Source organism: Tachypleus tridentatus, chromosome 7 (assembly GCF_004210375.1).
Source record: "Tachypleus tridentatus isolate NWPU-2018 chromosome 7, ASM421037v1, whole genome shotgun sequence".
NCBI classification, from domain to species: Eukaryota; Metazoa; Arthropoda; class Merostomata; order Xiphosura; family Limulidae; genus Tachypleus; species Tachypleus tridentatus.
Window position 1 is genome coordinate 45,489,505 of NC_134831.1, and position 18,120 is coordinate 45,507,624.

Sequence of the window (18,120 nt, forward strand, 5' to 3'; positions counted from 1 at the left end):
CTCAAACGTTTCATTGATTATTATCTTACCCAGCCTGTTAAAGAAGAAAAATACAAAGCATCAACTGGGAATTTTAATACACAGCCTAAGCTTAGTATTAAATGTTATTTCAAGAGATTTAGAGTATAGTTGGTTTGTTTGTTTGTTTATTTTTTGAATTTCGTGCAAAGCTACAGGAGGGCTACCTGCGCTGGTCGTTCCTAATTTAGCAATGTGAGACGAGATGGAAGGTAACTAGTCATCACCACCCACCGCCGACTCTTGGGCTACTCTTTTATCAACGAATAGTGGGATTGACTTGCCATTATAACGCCCTCAAGGCTCAAAGGGCGAGAATGTTTGTTGTGACGGGTATTCGAACCCGCGATCGTCAGATTACGAGTTGAGCACCCTAACCAATTTGACCATGCCAGGCCCATTAGAGTATATTTATGTGACGAAGTGTCAATATTTGACATTTTCAACTCGAACCTTATTTGAGACGTTACATTATGATTTTTTTTCTCCTGGGGTTGAGAACGGAGGTCCCAGTTGATAACCAGAAAGTAAGCACATCGTACTTATACCGGTTTTGATACCGGATAAGGATTAGCAATTGACTGTCACCTTTACATCACAATGACATCAGAAAGAAGTATCGCGGAGTGAACTTATATCCAGCCCAGTAAGCTAAATACCATGCCACACTCATCACACGAGAAACAGAATGTTGAATTAGCAAGGGAGTATTCATTTACCGTAAAACCTTATTGAAGCCACTGTCATAGGATACATACAACACTTGTAAAATAATAACATTTATTTGTTTATTTGTAGTTATGCACAAAGCTACACAAAAGGCTATGTGTTGTGATTACTACAAGTATTGAGACCCGAATTCTACCGTCGTAAGTCTGCAGAGATGCCGCTGTGCTACTGGGGGAACAATATTCACTCGAAGCTCGCTTAATTATATATGTTGTATATCCTTTAACAAACATAACTACGCACGCGAGATAAGTCTTATGGATTAATACGTATCTGGTGTTTCAGAAGTGGTCAATACGCTTCTATACTTTTCTTCTTTAGAAATCCGTGACAATTTTCAATGTTAGCTTAAAACGATTTCCAAGATTTTCACGATCTCAGTTTAATTTCACTTTTGTGTGCAGTAGATGTTCCTGTGGTTCTCAATTTACGGAATTACGGCCTGTCATGTTTCACGCACACACGTTATGGTATGATAGAACGAATATTGTCAGCTGAAACCAAAAGTTTTATTCCCTTTTTGTGTCTAAGTAATTCGTCTTTAGCACTGAATTCAAAAGTAAGTTTGAGGAAGTGCAGTTCTTCCTTCCTATTAGTCAGTCGTTTTATCCTGGCAAATTTATTGTAAAAGTAGAATGAAATCTCACTGACATCAAATTCACCAGATGGCAGCCTTTATGTCTTTCTTCTGTCGCATGTCAATAAAGATGTATTTTTTTCGTATGTCGGAAATGGTTTCTTTTTCTTTTTCGTATGTCGGTTAATAGTGTCGTTTTTCGTATGTTAGTAATAATGTTATCTTTCCTATGTATGTATTGATGTCCTTTTTCGCATGTAGTTGATGGCGTGTTTTGTTTCGTATGCCGGCCGGTGTGATTACAACATATAAACTAAAAACTGTCGCTTCTCTCATTCCATTAAACACAAAATATATCAGAATACACTTTATTTAATAGAAGATTGAAGTGATAGTGACTAAAGGTTTAAATATCATCAACAAATTTAGGAAACATAATACCGAAAGCAATAGAATAGAGATGAAACTTTGGATCTTCTTTCGTATTAATGTTGAATCGTTCTCAGTAAATATCGTATGCAATACCCTTGTATTACACAGTAATATACAAGTTAGATCTGTTACCTAACGACCATTAAAATCACGTGCAGCACATTAATCCGGGAATTAATTTTTTTTTATCAATAAGTAGTTCGTAATTATGTTTGCTATATCAAATTAATAAATTTAACAAGACGTTTTGCATAAAAGAGCAAAAACCAGTACATATATCGTGACATTAGATGTTACAACAAATTAATATAAATGGTTATTTTTAATTTATTATCTTGAAAATAATACTTTTCTCAACCATTGATAAAATTGAAGAAGTTTTCTGTTTTTTTCTTTTCCAGTTTTGCTCATATCAGCACATAAAATATAAATATTACCTGAATTATTATACTAAACATCTACTTAGAAAATGAGACCAAGATAGAAACTTTGCAATACTAACATAACAAGAGAAATATTTCATGATTATATGCTTCGTACAACTTGGCTGTTATTCAAAGGCATGTTATGACTTTTGTTTTAAAACATTTCACTCGTTGGTTTTTTATTATTTCAGATTATTTTGTTCTATTATCAATTATTTCGCTGATTGATTTTATTCTTTGAATATTTTTCTGATTGTTCTGCTATTTTTGGGGTTTTCTTAATATTCTATCGGTTGTTTAAGTATCCATTTTGAAAGTACTTGCAAACTTGTTGATTTCAAGAATGTTGAAAGCTTCTGTCTCCACTGTAACATCGAGCCAGAGTTTTCCCGAACAAACTAGAAGAGGTAGAACATTTGGAACTTTATTTGTTGAATTATAAACTTAACAAAGAATGTGTGTGTGTTTTCTCATAGCAAAAGCCACATCGGACTAACTGCTGAGCCTACCGACGGGACTCGAACCCCTTATTTTAACGTTATAAGTGCGTAGACTTACTGCTGTACTAGCGGGTTTTTATTTTACAAACAAACAAGTTGATTTAAATTATCATTAAAATTTGACTGAATTTCTTAAATAAACTGTATATTAAAATTTAAAACACTTAAGCATTCTTTTCTCTATGAATTTGTAAGGATTTCATACAGTACAGAAATTCTAAGTAAAAAATGTATAAGAAAAAAGAAAAACAAACTAAAAAGACCTCCTTTCATCGACGAATGCAATATTTTTATGCCACACAATCCCAACATGGTCAATTCTGACACTAGAAAACTCATGAAAACCATAGAAAAATCGAAAACTCTCTATATAACTTCTTGGGATCTGCAATAAGGTACCTTTGTATCAAATCCCAGGTGAGTTAGTTTACATATGCAAGAATGATTCATGAAAATCTCAAACTGCGCTTTCCTCACTGAAAAATTGAGCAAAATACAATAATTCCCGAATTGCCTGTTTTTATTTGGGACCTGTGATTAGCATATTTGGCAAATACTGTGCAAATTGGTTTAAACAAGGCTAAGCAAAATTCCAAAACCCTTAACATTATAGGTTTACTTAGCTTTTTGAACCCCGTAAAATGACCGAAATTAGGAATATTCCAGTTTATGTATATATATTTACATAAGAAATATGGGATATGCCCAATATATATATATATATATATATGTGTGTGTGTGTGTGTGTGTACATATCGAACCAATACAAAAAATATCTTTGTATCAACTTTCATGTAAATTGATCGAAATACAGCGGAGTAATTGTTAAAAAGTCTAAAATTATGCTTTTCGTACCATACCACCATTTTTGTTTGCCAATGTATGGGATGTGCACAAAATATCTTTGTGGCAAATCTCATGTAAATTTGCCAAAATACATGCGAGTAACTTACCCGAAATCCTTAAATAATACCTTTTTTGGTGAATTCTAACCACTCTAAAAAGTCTCAATTTAGACAAATCCAACTTTTTAAAGCCAATGTGGCTGACACATGAAAATGTATAATTATCCTACATTTCATCGTGATTACTGTATGATCGCACAAAAGCCCAAAATATGCATTTTTGGGTTGTTTTTTATCTTTACCCCAATAATATCCTTACAAATCTTAAATTAAAAAAAATGACAAAGACATTTTGAGGTATTGGACAAATGTATCACTCTACCAAGTTTCAATTCAATCTTCCCAGGAACATAAGATTGTTTGTTTGTTTGTTTGTTTGTTTTGAATTTTGCGCAAAGCTACTCGGGGGCTGTCTGTGCTAGCCGTCCCTAATTTAGCAGTGTAAGACTACAGGGAAGGCAGCTAGTCATCAACACCCACCGCCAACTCTTGGACTACTCTTTTACCAATGAATAGTGGGATTGACTGTCACTTTATAACGCTCCCACGGCTGAAAGGGCGAGCATGTTTGGTGCAACCGGGATTCGAGCCCGCGAATCGAACCTCAGATTACGAGTCGAACGCCTTAACCTACCTGGCCCTGTCGGACCAAGGAACGTAAGAATGGCGTTCGATTGAAAAGTGCTTGAAAGAAACATAATATCGGTTCCATAAATTTTAATCCTAACAAAACGGGTAACAAGTAAATCTAAAGTAACACTTCTCAACAAAATACGCATGACTAGGATGCTAGACTCGTAATTTGAAGGTCGCGGGTTTGAATCCTCTTCTCACCAAACATGTTCTCTCTTTCAATCGCTGATGCGATATAATGTGACAGTCAATCATATGATTCCTTGGCAAAAAACAGCCCAAGAGTTGGTGGTGGGTGGTGATGACTAATTGCCTTCCCTCTACCCTTACTTTGGGACAAGAAGCTTAGATTGTCCTCATGCGGCTTTGCGCGAAGAAATAATTTGATATGAATTAAAAAAAATAAGTCATCTAATTTAGCAATAGTGCAGACCATGTTTTTTTCAAATACATCTGTATTGATTTTAAAACCGTTGAAATGATGGTTGGCATAATACATATAAAGCATATGAAGTAAATAATATCTTAAAATGTTATTAGTTATTTTCTCTATGATTACAGGACCTGTATATAGTTACATGTACTTGTTTCACCCATTGTTCTTCCACTTCAATGTTGTCAGTTACACGAACAGTGTCTGTAATTAAACATACTATCACCTTTTAATAAATGTCAAGCTCTGTATTCTACAAATTGTACATATTAAATATATTTAGTTCTACTTGTATTTGATCCCGTGTGTGTTAGGGTTGCATCGTTACGGACCATAACATGACCATTCATGCCGTATTGGTTTGGGACCAACAGGTTACCATGCGCCATGCAAGGTAAATTTGCAAGTACAATGGGAGGGAGACGCAAAATGCTGCTAAGAAACTCTGCAAACGGATAGATTTCGTGTAGGCCCTTAGAAAGGTTAAGAAATAAAATAAATAGGAATATCTGATGTGAAGATAGAATAGAAAGAAGCATACCAGACAAACCCTTATGTGATAATACGTACTTCACTAAAACTATTAATAATTATAAAACATTTATAAAGAGGACAATCTCACGGCTTCAGTTTGTGCCAAGTGACACCAGCTCTATTGATTCTAAAATTTCTTGTGATTGAAGCCACTATAAAAATGTGACAAAAATACGTTACTCGTAATTTGAAGGTCGCGGGTTCGAATCCCTTCCCCACTAAACATGCTCTCTCTTTCAGTCGTTGAGGCGATATGACTATATTTGGTTCTAAAATTTTCTTGTGATTGAAGCCACCATGAAAATGCTTACGAGGTGCCCATATTTGCGCCAAGGTTTATTGGTCATTTCTTCTGAAATGTACACTTAGGCCTACATGTACTATAAGGCCAACGATATTTATATTGTACCTGTTTAACAACTGTCTTAAGCCTTAAAATGGCAGAGTCCAAGAAGTTCCATTTTACACAAAGAGATCTAAAAACTGTTCACACTCATTTATTTCGCATCAAAAATCAGGATTTTTTTTTTAAAGTAACCAGATACTTTTCTGCTAAAATATAGATAAATATTGTAGATCTATGTTTACAACATTTTATACACAACACAATTCAAAAGAATATTATTCTCGAAAATACATTCAGAGCAAATTATTTTTAATGAAGAAAAAAATAAAAACCGTAATACTAATAAGAACATTTGTTGTGCTGCTAGTGTGTCTCAACTCAACAGTCCATTCTACAATATATTTTCATTCCATCAGATGTACTTTAATGTTGACAGCTTAACAAATGATTACTAATCAAGTCAAAACTACATGCGACTTTTAACGTACATCGTGACACCAAAACCTCTGCCCTTTACCTGCTTATAGATAACCCTCGTGAGATTTCCCGTATTAATAGACTAGACGAAGAGAGACACGTGTATTTCAGTACTTTGTTGAAAAGTTCTCTGTTTTATTTTGGTAGAAGTGTTAACACCCTACCAGCCGTCCTGAGATACATTTTTACTTCAAGTGAGTTTCTCGTCATCAGGAATAACGGAGACACGGCTGGCGTGACTAAAGTATTCTAGGCGTTTGGTATATTGGTTTCAACAACCAAATTTTAATGTTAGCGTAAAAGACATAAAAATCATGACATTTTTAATTTATAGTCAACTATTTTAATGACGCTAAAAATCGCACTAATTGTATTATTTCTAACGTCAGCTGTTGTTTGTTATTAAGCCAAAGCTACACATCTGTGCTACACCCACCACGGATATCAAAACCCGGTTTCCAGCAGTATAAATATGCAGATATACTGCAGTGCCACAGAGGGGCTCTAAAGTGAGAACTACCTTGACATAGGCGGTCTAAACAACTTATTGGACAAACTGCGCAATTCCCTGGGACCCCACACATAGGAGACCCCCCAGTGCTATGCCTTTTAATAAACCTCTAAGTTTTCTTATCATTATAGGGCACCATTAATCGAATTCTTCTCGAGGGTTCAGAATGGCTAATACCGCCCCTGCACCTTGCCAAATAAAAATACACTAAAATATACCTTATGGTTAACTGCATTCAGAGTGATTATTCCTAAGATAATATATCCCAGCCACACCAAACATGCTCGCTCTTTCAGTCGTGGGAGCGTTATAATGGTTACGATCAATCCCACTCTTCGTTGGTAAAAGAATAGCTCAAGAGTTGGTAGTGGGTGGTGATGACTAAGCTGCCTTCCCTCTAGTCTTACACTGCTAAATTAGGGACGGCTAGTGCAGATAGCCTTCATGGAGCTTTGCGTAAAATTCAAAAACCAAACCAAACCTAAGATAATAAAAATGTAGCTTCATAAAAAATTTAATTTGAAGATAATATAACTTAAAAGAAAACTAGTTTGTTTCAAAAATAAATACATTTATATCCACGAAATTAAAAACTCGTAAAGGTGAATTTCTTAAAATTAACTGTAATTGCTCTGATTAAACTGATAATACTCACCTTGTTAAAGAAGCCACACAGTTGGTTAAATAACAGTGATAATAGTCACCTTGTTAAAGAAGCCACACAGTTGGTTAAATAACAGTGATAATACTCACCTTGCTAAAGAAGCCACACGGTAGGTTAAATATCCGAACAAAACCAAGTAACAACAAAGACGTATTTTTATGTTTTACCACAAATGTATCTATTCACACTAAAAAACTGCCTTAATGAAAATAGTGCAGTAACAGTTTTTTGTTTGTTTAAAGTTTAAACAAAAGGTTAGATGTTTATATTAACTGTTTGAAAGTTGACCACGCGAAGATGGTTACTTAATGTGTGTTCATTAATTGATAAATCGTTTCTGATTAAACAGTCATGTTTTTTACGTTCATTGATCAAGAATTAAGATGAGTAAATGAGTTTTTTAGTGTTGCAACCCAGGAGTTTAAAAACTATATTTAGTTATTATTTTATTGTAAGTTACAGCGAAACATCGTAAACAGGTGCAACGTTCCGATCGATCTTGCGATCATTCTGACGTATACAAGTTTTACATAAATCTAAATACTTACAACCTACACACCAAAGTACGAAGGGAAGCTATGAACTACTTAACTGACTATAAGACCTGGAATAGTGAAGTTGATTAGAGCGCTCAGCTCATACCTGCAGGGTCGCGGGTTCGAATCCGCGTCACACCAAATATACTTGACCTTTCAGTCATGAGGTATTATAATGTTACGGTCAATCCCACTATTCGTCGGTAAAAGAGTAGCCCAAGAGTTGGCGGTGGGTAGTGATGACTAGCTGCTTTCCTTCAAGTCTTACACTGCAAAGTTAGATATGGTAAGCACAGATAGCCATCGTGTAGTTTTGCGCGAAATTCAAAAACAAATATTTGCTATAGGGAAATCTTTTGTAATATGTAGTTAGGAACGCCAGGTAGCTTATAAATGACATGTTAATATTGACTTTCCTCTAACGTTTGAAGAAACTGACGGTTTAATTTATTGTACTTTTATAACTTAAAATTAACCACAAAGAACCAAACCGTTGGCTTCTTTAAATATTCTGTCTATTTTTTATTAAATCGATAGTCACACGAAGATAAATGGGTTGTAACGACAGTAAAAGTGCTTAGGACTAATTATAATATTTTAAGCTGTACGAACCTTGTGACAAACATTGCTAAAAGAAAATTAGCTAACTAATCATTCAGTGCATACAATTTAATCAGAGTACAATCTTTGTTTTGTGACATTTGTATTGTATAAATCATATTATGGTTTTGCTTTAACTTAATCTTATCACCAATTATTCTACTACGCTGTACAGCATGAAATGAAATAGTTTAATTAAAACAGTGTAGTCTACGCATGGTTTAAAAACTGCTTTCGAACCGTCCTTACTATTGTATAACTTATTTTAATATATTTTGATTATAATTATGATATTCGATTTGTTTTTCTTCGTAAATAATAATAATCAAATGTCATGTTTTAAGAATGTTGTTGTTTTGAAGTAAGCACAAAGTTACAGAATGGGCTATCTGCGTTCTGCCCACCACGGGTATCGAAACCCTGTTTTTAGCCTTGTAAATCCGTAGACATACCGGTGAACCACTGGGAACATCTTTTATTTTTTAAAAATGATGCTCTGGTTAACTAACAATGGTGTAATGGCTTGTTGTCCACATTTATTGGATGATGCATGACATAAAATAATGGTTAGCCAGTGCTATTTGCATATTTATTGAATGCTATAATAAAAATTTATGATCAGACATAATGGTATCTACAGATTGAGTAAGCATTAAAGGAAAGCAAGTAGGTAGTTTTGGGGGAAACATTGAAGTCAGAAGGATTCCACCTAGTGTTACGCAAATGTTACATAATACATAAATAACACTGTCCGAGGGTCCTGTAAGTATTATATAATATTGAAACTAAGCCAACGCTTTCTGGCCACACAACTGTTACATTACTGTCACATAGTACACATATTATGCTAAAGTTGGCTAGAACTTTGATGATAGAAGTTCTCTGCTGCTAGAGAACATTTTTCTTTGAGATGTTTCATAATATCATAATTCCACAAAATGGAATCAGAGAGAGAGTCTTATGGGAAGAGTAACATCATAGTTCGATAACAAAGGACCTGTTATTATAGACGGACGGTGTTACTGAGGTTCGGAAGGCAGACAGTGTTATTAGGGTTTTATTATTTTGTAACACCAGTAGCATAATTTGTTCACATTACACATTCAATACATGTGAAATTTCAGTTTGTAGGCTTAGAAAAAACTAGTTTTTCGACTATTTGAAAACGGATTTTGCTAACATAGATTATGAAATGATGTTTCAGTAGCATGTATTATATTTCCACTCACAAATTATACTGATTATATTTTAGGGTATTGTTAATAAATCTTTCAGTATGATTATCAAGCTTATGATTTTACATTCTTGTTGTAAAGTATACTGTAGAATAAGAAACAGTAAATACGTTAGATTTACAAAATGTGAAAAAATAAACACTTTATTTATAATTAAGTGTCCTTTTAAAATTATGATTGAGAACTCGTGATGCATAAAAAAATTGTCAAATTTCACATGGCATGGAGGTTTGTATGGAGGTCTCTATAACCTCCAGATGATTATCAATGACTAGATCTTTCAGCAGGACAACACTGTAACCCACAATGACCGCAGGACAAAGATCCAAAGAGAAGTAATAATTAAAGATTAGTTTAAACAATATTTTAACGTATTTGAAAATATCAATAAATAATATTAACAGTTAACTGGGTGTTTTGCATTGTTGCAGAGTAACATAGTCAAGTTTGTTTAAAACTTAACTAGTACTGTGGTGAGGCCCAACATAGCCAGGTGGATAAGGCACTCGACTTGTAATCTGAGGGTAGCGGGTTCAAATCCCCGTCACACCAAACATGCTCGCCCTCTCAGCCGTGGGGGCATTATAATTTGTCGGTCTAGCTCACCATTCGTTGGTAAAACAATAGCCTAAGAGTTGGCGTGGGTGGTGATGACTAGTTGCCTTCCCTCTAGTCTTACACTGCTAAATTAACGACTGTTAGCGCAGCTAGCCCTTGTGTAGCTTTACGCTAAATTAAAAAACAAAGCGTCTGACACATCGAAAATTTTCTCTTTTAATAATGACGTCAGATAAACTTCTAGTTTCAGATTAAAGAATTACACTGGACAAGAAAAATCTGCTTTTGATCAAAGAATAGTCATTTCAAAAGTCGTACAGATAAGAAACATCGTTTTCGAAAATTAAACCACGTCTTGTTCGTTTTGGCCAATTTCCAAACCTTCTATTTCGTGACAGATAATAAACGTATGGTACGACGGATTTCATTGTATTTCTTTACAAGTTAAATGTAATTGAACTTCTAGACGTGATGAGTATAAATAGAATTATCAACTCGAGGCAACAGAATCGACTGGGAAATTCAATGAAAAATTCAGTATACTTCTGAGTCAAAACTTAACGATTCCAATCACGAAAGTTAGACTGGAAACTGGAAAGTAAACGAAATACTTAAGGTTATGTTATTTAATTTAGAGAAGAAATTTATTAAACTAGAAAGAGACTTTTGATTTTATTTATATTCACTGTTGTATTCTACTCTTGAGTTTAAGAAATATTTTATAATAAATGTGGATAAATTCTGAGAAGTTTCTTTTCGAGATGTTCATATATATATACATATTTTAGTGAAAATAAATACACTTTAATGAGGTTAAACAGTAAAACAGTCCTACGAAAGTATAGCAAAATTGTCCACTTATAAAATCACACAAAATACATCTAATAAGACAATCTGCCTATAGAACCTTAGTAACAGTATCTGCCAGTAGTAACAAGCCCGATGATTTCAAACTATGATAGCATTCCTTTCTAATACGCCCCTGGTGCCACTTCATAAAACTATGACATCTCCTACCAAACGTGCTTTTTAGCAGCAGCCAATTTCCGTTGTCAAGTGTTATGGCGGCATTACATCTTCCAATCCTCTTGGGTTGTTCATGCACACCATCGCCCTCTAGTGGTTATTATATAACAATTATGAAACCATACAGTGGCAGCACAATTTGCACATTTTGTAATAATAACGCAACAGTTGCGTAACACTAAGGTGTTTGCACAACTTCCACATTACGTAACAGCTGCATAACCCCAGCTAGGTGCATCCTTTTGCACCCAGGGTATCTCTGAGGTAAATTGATATCTTCTACTAAATTGTGTTGAAACAACAACAAGAGAGAATAGTTTCAAATGATAGCTAAAGCTGAATTTGCACTGGTGAGCAACATGAAATGATAACTAACCAGTTTTGTTTCCTCCACTAACATGAAAAGATAGCTAACCAGTTTTGTTACGTCCAATCACGTAGGAAGATAACTAACAAGTCTTATTACGTCCACTGATAGAAAAAGATAACTAACCAGTTTCGTTACATCCACTAACATAAAAATATAACTAACAAGTTTTATTTCTTCCACTAACATGAGAATATAACTTAAAAGTATTATTATATCCAGTGATATCCAACAAAACTAACCAGTTTCGTTACATCTTTTGATCAGAAGCTGAAAATAAACATGGTGACAGCATTCTAAATTGTCCGATTGAAATATGACAAAATTAAGAGAGCAGTGTTTCGGCTGAGCGACTTTTTATCGAATGTGCTTGTATAAAAATATAATAAGCTAGTGAAGACGTCGTAAAGAGTTATTACAAAATCAGTACAAAAAAAATAAGGCATATCAAAGCAATGCAGAAAGCGTGTTATAAACCGAAAATATCAATGAATTATTCAAATCGCTGCAAGAAAAACAACAACTATATAGTTAATATTCTAATCTAATGACGTTTATAGGGACATAGACTTAAACAGATTCCTCTTACAGTGATGATAATCAGTTTTGCATTTTAACATATTATTGTGTTGTAAATTAATACTCGCAGTGTTTGAAAATTGTGTGTAATATAAAATCTTACCTGCAGGAACAAAAATTATTATTGAAAGAAAGAGAGTTAGTTCCGAACATCAAAGGGCAACAAGGAGCTTAATAACAACATTTTTAGTGATGCATGAGTTAAACAAGAACATTTATCGTGTTATATATCTAGATTTCAAAAGCTAATAATCAATCCAGAAATTCAGAGCAAAATAAAACTTTCATTCTTTGTTGTACATCCAGTATTGAATAGTTAAACAAGAACAATTGTTTACTGTTATACATCCAGTGACGAGAAGTTAAACAAGAACATTTGTTTATTGTTATACATTCAGTGACGAAGAGTTGAACAAGAACATTTGTTTATTGTTATACATCCAGTGATGAAGAGTTAAACTCGAAAAGATGATTGATATTGAACATCCACTGATTGATACATTGAAACACAGTTCAGTACCGTATATTCAGTCAATGAAAAACTGTTAACCAATATTAAAAATATATATATTTTTACACACTTCGGCAAAATGAGAAAAATAAAAACAAATGTTAAATATTTTCATATTAACATGACAGCAAGTTACTGCAACAAGGTTTGAAAACTTTACCAAAAAACACCTTCTCTCAATGACGATTTCTTTAAGTACATACAATGTTGTTTAGGAAGGCACTGGAAATATTACTAGCGAATTGAGAAATTGATTATATTTAATTCTAACAAGAGCTAAAAACTAGTTCTCAGTAAAATATCAAATACCAGACAGTCCTAAAAGACTTTCTACTTTCTTGCAAAATTGTATAGGTGTGTTAGAAGGGAACTTCTTTACTTCTCAGTTCTCTAAATGGAATATTTAATCCATGCAGTTTAAGTACATCACAAAGAAACAGATGAAATGAAATTAGTTTCGTGACCCTAGCCACATGGAGAATGTTCAAATAGATTAACTTTCAGCAAAAATAGAATTACATGAATTGCTTCATTCTATTCCCTTGTGTTCCAAAATAACATTCAAATAATAAAACGCCAAGCAAACAGGGCCAGGCTTTCTGTTTATACGTGTAAAATATTTAGGGTAAACATGTTATTTATATCTTCTATTATTCTAATGTTTTTAGCTTCAGTCGTAACCTTGTCGAAATCTGTTTAATTTCAGCGCATCAGGTTCAAATGATTTTTCTAATCCATAGACAGTTACCGTCTCTGGGATAAAAATAAAGACTTTTTTCTGTTTTATTCTGAAGAGTCTTACGCAATTTTATACTATGTCAGAATACACGTTCATATTGAATCTTGTAAACAGTGATATAACGTATGATAAATCCAACAAATTACCAATAAACATTCACTGGCCGATTAAAACTAGTATTTGGAACACAAAAACTGCAAGTGTAAGCCGTTTCCTTTTCTCTCATAGTTGGACGTGGCCAACTAATTTATGTGCTTGTCTGCAAATCGGATAGCAATGTTTCGCTTCTCCTGTAGGTGTGTTACAGGAATGACGGTCAAACCCCACACTTTTCAATTACAATTGACTAAGAGAGATGGTGATGAATGCTAAAGACTGGCTAAAAACTATGCGCGAATATCCTAAAACAAAACGTTCTCACCACACGAGCCCGGCATGGCCAAGCGTGTTAAGGCGTGCGACTCGTAATCTGAGGGTCGCGGGTTCGCATCCCCGTCGCGCCAAACATGCTCGCCCTTTCAGCCGTTGGGGCGTTATAAGTGATGGTCAATCCCACTATTCGTTGGCAAAAGAGTAGCCCAAGAGTTGGCGGTGGGTGGTGATGACTAGCTGCCTTCCCTCTTGTCTTACACTGCTAAATTAGGGACGGCTAGCACAGATAGCCCTCGAGTAGCTTTGTGCGAAATTAAAAAAACAAACAAACAAACTCACCACACATATTTCCGAGGTCGTTGTGTGCTTTAAAATTATATATTTTGAAAAAAGTTTGGAAGTTGGCTGTTAATAAACATAAGTCAAAGTGAAAACTACATGATATTTGAAACTACGTAAAGTCTGTTGATTTAAAATCGAGAGGTGATGTGAACGTTCCGTAACTATGTTACAATACTTTACTTTTTTAAGGCTTGCAACACTGAGCAAAAAGTTTAATTTTTTACCTATTTTGTGTACGATTGACGACATTTGCACAACAAGAAAATATTAAGATTAATGGCACAGCGGCATGTACTGCTAGTAACCGGGTTTCGATACCTGTGGTGGGCAGATCATAGATAGCCTTTTGCGTAGCTTTGAGCTTAATACCAAACAAACAGAAGATATGATGCTATTAAACAATTGTAAAAAAACTCTGAAAAATGAATCTGCCGTGAAACATCATTCATTAAGAATACGTAATATGTCCATCTTGATATCCAGTGATTCCTTCACCATTTATATCTTATGCACGATGACTTCTAAACAACCCTGCTTCGAGGTTACTTTCTGTAAAGTTTCCGATTTGAAAGAGGTATTGCAAAAATAGTAAAAGAATAATATTTAATACAAAAATTTTCGCTAAAACATTAAGAAGTGTTCCACAATTGGTGAGTTTAATAAGTGTTGAAATAGTAGATAGCATAAATCTGGAGTTAATCCTGACGTAATATTAATTAGCACAAACATATATTGAGATAACAGATTTACGTAAATTAAGAAAGAGATAATAACAAGAGAAGACTGACATATAGCCACAAAAAACATAAAGAGTCAACTAAAACATGCTAACGACATACAACCACAAATAATAAAAGCAGTCAACAAAATGAGGTTAATGACATACAACCATAAAGAATTAAAACAGCCAACAAGAAAAGGGTAACGACATACAGCCACAAACAATAAAAATAGCAAACAAGAAGAGACTAACGACATACAGCTACAAATAATAAAAACAGTCAACAAGATGAGGCTAATTACGTACAGCCACAAACAATTACAAACAGCAAAAAAGAAGAGACTAACGACATACAGCCACAAATTATAAAAACAGTCAACAAGATAAAGTTAACGACTCACAGCCACAAAGATTTAAAATAGTTAACAAGAAAAGACTTACGACATAGAGTCACAAAGAATTAAACGGTCAACAAAAACATGCTAATGACATACAGCCACAAAACATAAAAACATAGTAAACGGTCAGGAACAACTTCCATGAGAATGGTCTCAAGTCCAGAATAGCAGTTACAGCTTCCAAGGCACCATCTGTGAACGCTACAGGGGTCCATTGCTGAAGGATCCTGGTGACATGTTTCTGGTAAAAAGATAGCTGGGAAGAGGCCACCAGGATCCTTCAGCAATGGATCCTTGTAATGTTCACAGATGGGAGCAAGTTCTGTGTACCTGCAAGTGATCAATTTGCGAGGATCTGAAAACGTGAAGAAGAAAGATAACAGGACTGTAACATTGTCGACAACGATGTCTTTAAAAGTGGTTCAATCATGCTCTGAAGTGGAATCCGCATGTAGGAGCGTGCAAACCTCTGTGTGGTGGACAGCGTATTCCTGAGATGACTCGGATGAGATCCTAATGTTCGCTCTATTTGCTGTAAGATAACTAAACTGGCCTGCTAAGTCACTACACCCAAATCCAATTCAACATGTGTGGGACTTGATAGGGAAAGAAGACATGCTGTAAGATAACTAAACTGGCCTGCTAAGTCACTACACCCAAATCCAATTCAGCATGTGTGGGACTTGCTAGGGAAAGAAGACTGTGATAGCTCTAGAATGTCATCCACAATGTCATCAACATTATGAAGAATAGGTGAAGAGAAAGTCATAAACAATAGAAACAGACCTACCAGCGACTAAAGACTCACTTTGAGCGACCAAGTATTGTCATTTTTCGTTAATTTTTGCTTTTGCTATTTTTAATTATTTTTGGGAGGTGTGGCTTGCTTTATATTATTTACCTGCGATATTTGTAGTGTCCATCTTGATAGCCTCCATCTTCGAATTTCAAAAAAAAATCCAAACGTTATTATCTTTAAACTTTACATAGCGAGGAGTGGCTAAACTCTTTATTAACTAACTTTAGGTTTTAAAACTCTGGTTAATTTATTGGTCTATCAAATTGTGTTAAGAATAGTTATGTGTGTAACTGAAATTAAAAAAAAATGGAAATATTTCTCTACAGATATCGCATACCTAAAATCAGTTTTGCTGTATCATTTTTCTATATTTACTTCTAGTTTAATTAAATTTTAAAGCGTGGATATTTAAGAAGATTTCAGAGACTAGAGACAGTAGATGTAGTTCGTTGTAATTCCAAAGGATGATATCTTTTTTTAAAGTACATTGCGAATGTCTGGTATTTTTTCACCACGTTTCAAATCAAGACTTCTGTGTAAAATAGGGTCTCGTAAAGAATGATAATTGTTTTAAAAAAATTCAGTGAGTAGATTTGTCCTGTTGAACTCAGTTATCAATTGAAAGGTTACTACGGAAACCTAAGAAACTCCAGAGTAGAATAAAAAAGCCAACAATTTATTATCCGACGCTTGATTCTGGAGGAATATTTAGGCATATAGAATATTTTACATATAAAGCTTAGGTTAGGAACATTTTAGATATTCTACAGGCCATCATTTATTACACAGGACTTGAGTTAAGAAGATTTTAGATATTCTACAGGCCATCATTTATTACACAGGACATACCATTTTACATTTATACAGGCAGCTATTTATCACACAGAGTTTAACTTAAGGACATTTTACGTTTATACAAACCGCGATTTACCACGTAGGACCTAAATTAAGGAAATTTTACTTATTTTAACAGACAGATATTTATCAAAGAGTGTGGGTGTGGATTTTTTCCTTATAGCAAAGCCACATCGGGTTATATTCTGAGTCCACCGAAGGGACTCCATCCCCTGATTGTAGCGTTGTAAATCCGTAGACTTACCTTTGTACCAGCAGGGTACTTATGAAAGAGGACTTGAAGTAAGCAGACATAACATATTGTACAGACCACTGTTTATCATACGGGACTTAGACTAGAGGATATTTTATATCATTAAATACACTTTCGCATCTTAAATAAATTACTTACAGTTTTAGGCCTCGTTATATAAATAAGCAAATTGTCTTTTATTCATAGGCTCTGTTCATCATTAGTTCTGACCAAGATCTTATTAAACAGATTAGAATGGACGATGACGTCACATTCCCCTATAAAGCATGTGTAACCTTAGGTTAGCATGCTATTTCACACATGTTAGTCATTTTGTATTAGTAGAACCAATGTAATTCTACTAACGACAGAGACAAGTAAATTTGTTAACTACAAAAGAAAAACAAAACAAAAAAGAAGAACACTCTTCACAAAACTATAGAGCTATGAAGTTCTAGAGTCTTATTGTATGTCATACCTTTCGTTGCTGTATTATGAGTGAGGTATATATACTATAATATGCAGTATTACGTATATATAAGTTGTACTATCTTACAGCAAAGACAATATCCATCTGGTTTGCTTGTAGAAGATAATTAATTATTTACTTTACTTATGCCTTGGAATCAAAATTATATTCGTCTAACTATATATTACACTAATTAAAGCTGCAGGAGAGCGGTGTTGGACATTTTTAATAAAAGGGATAAACGATATAATGACCTAGAGTATAATATTTAGGCTTAGAAAAATATACGTTTAGGACTTAATGCCATAAAATATGAATTAAACTACTGTTATAGGCTTAAATTAAGACAACCTCGTTTGCGAGTGAATTACAAGTTAAGACAAATGCTACATATGAAATTAGAAATATCGAAATAATTATTGGCAGCTCAGGCATTGAGGTACTCTGTCTGCACTTCAATAATAAATAAAGATGGTTTTAGGTAATTCAATTTGCATGGCTAAATTACCAACATTTAATATTGGATACACTTTTTATTTCTAAGAGAACAAGATGAAAAATTAAATTTGTTCAAAATACTTGTATAGACAGTACATA

General features: G+C 34.1%; 1 long non-coding RNA gene across 1 annotated transcript; it reads right to left on the reverse strand.

The window, feature by feature from the left end:
- Nucleotides 1-1,678: 1,678 nt before the first annotated feature.
- Nucleotides 1,679-7,276, reverse strand: LOC143257986 (uncharacterized). Its single transcript, XR_013032071.1, has 2 exons — nucleotides 7,176-7,276; nucleotides 1,679-2,579 (listed from the first exon to the last, which is right to left on the reverse strand). It is a non-coding gene; the product is annotated as an uncharacterized LOC143257986 (long non-coding RNA).
- Nucleotides 7,277-18,120: the final 10,844 nt, after the last annotated feature.